The sequence below is a fragment of the Jaculus jaculus genome, chromosome 12 (assembly GCF_020740685.1).
Source record: "Jaculus jaculus isolate mJacJac1 chromosome 12, mJacJac1.mat.Y.cur, whole genome shotgun sequence".
NCBI lineage: Eukaryota > Metazoa > Chordata > Mammalia > Rodentia > Dipodidae > Jaculus > Jaculus jaculus.
In genome coordinates this window covers 82602620-82604354 of record NC_059113.1, presented here as the reverse complement: position 1 = coordinate 82604354, position 1735 = coordinate 82602620, and the positions used below count along the sequence as shown (strand labels likewise).

General features: G+C 34.8%; 1 non-coding gene across 1 annotated transcript; it reads right to left on the bottom strand.

The window, feature by feature from the left end:
• Positions 1 to 1074: 1074 nt before the first annotated feature.
• Positions 1075 to 1181, bottom strand: LOC123453814. Its single transcript, XR_006632992.1, has one exon. It is a non-coding gene; the product is annotated as a U6 spliceosomal RNA (small nuclear RNA).
• Between the last annotated feature and the right edge of the window lie 554 nt (positions 1182 to 1735).

The following is a 1735-nucleotide window of genomic DNA, read 5'->3' as shown; positions in this document are numbered from 1 at the left end:
ATGACTCTCTCTTTCCTGCACTTCTTATACTCCACCATTCCAGATATGGTGCCAATTTGTTAATCCAGGGAGGAATAAAACAGACTTTGCAGCACATGACACTCCTTGAGCATTAAGGCCCATCAAAAGGGTCTATATTCTTTCTCTTACCGCAATGCAGGTCACCTGACCCAATCTCAAAGGTTGTAATCTCTCAATTGCAGCTGAATGGGTGTCAGTTCACCCAAAGATTTTCCTTTCTGTGCCGTATCCCTCTGCTAACACCAGTTCATTTCTGTGCACAGCAACCCTACAAAACTTCTAAGGACATGGCATAACAGTAAGCATTTCACAGAAATGGCCTCTATCCTAGTCCAAGCCAAGCTCTTTCTCACCCTCATAAGCCAAACCTCACAGTCCATACATTTTACTGAATTCAAGCTTCCAATTCTGACCAGAATAGTCCATCAAGCTGTGTTTAACAGCTCTACAAGACATCCCTTAGGCTAAGGCTTTAAATCCTTCCACATTCCCCTTGACAATCAGACCCAAAAAGCCAAACCATGTAGTCAGGTGTCTAGCAGCAACCCTACTCCTTGGTACCACATTACTGTTGCAATCAAGTTTGCATTACTGGCAGGAATCACCGAACCAAGAACAGCTGTGGGAAAAAAGGATTTATTTTAGATTACAGACTGGAGGGGAAGCTCCACAATGGCAGGGAAAATGATGGCATGAGCAGAGGGTGGGCAATAGGAACAGGAGAGTGTGTCAAACACTGGCCAGGAGATGCTGCTTATAATACCCATAAGCCCACCGCCAAGAATTCACTGGCCCCAGGAGGCACTAATTCCCAAATCTCCATCAGCTGGAACCTAGAGTTCAGGACACCTAAGTTTATGGGGGACACCTGAATCAAACTACCACAGTTTCCTAAGTGCTATTGCAAGTTTAACCTTCCACTCCTGAATTTGCTGCATTACTTTCTGAGAAACAGAGTTTTGATAGAATATATATATATATATATATATATTAATATATATATATTTATTTATTTTATATATTATATATATATATTTTAATTTTTTTATTTTTTAAAATATGGAATGCTTCAGGAATTTGCGTGTCATCCTTGCACAGGGGCCATGCTAATCTTCTCTGTATCGTTCCAATTTAAGTATATGTGCTGCCAAAGCGAGCACAACTGTCTATATTTTTTAGTTAATAGAATATTTCAGCATATGAGAGATTTTGGCCACCTGTATATGAATAGCTCACATATAATTTTATTTTTTTATTTACTAATTGCACAAACATAAGAATTCTTTAAATTCATTTCAGGAACAGGTCTCACTAACTAAAACACAGGAAAAAATTTAGCAATACTTAATAGACATGTAATATACATGCTATAAAACTTATTAAAAAGTCACATTGCATATTTATCCACATACATACATAGTATTTCAACATTATATAGTTATATAGAATAATCTATTGTTATGATATTTATGTATATAATTAATATTACTGTACAAACAGGGGAATTGATTATTGTGATATAAATATATTTATCATAATTATATACAATGATTCATTTGTAGCATTAATAAACATTAAGATAGAAAAACATATAAAATTAATATTATAATATGAAGTAAGATAATATAATATATTCAATTTGCTATTATTGAAAATGTGTTTCTTCAGATAGTTGTTAGATTAAAAAATGACAAAAACATAACCTCCATTAAAA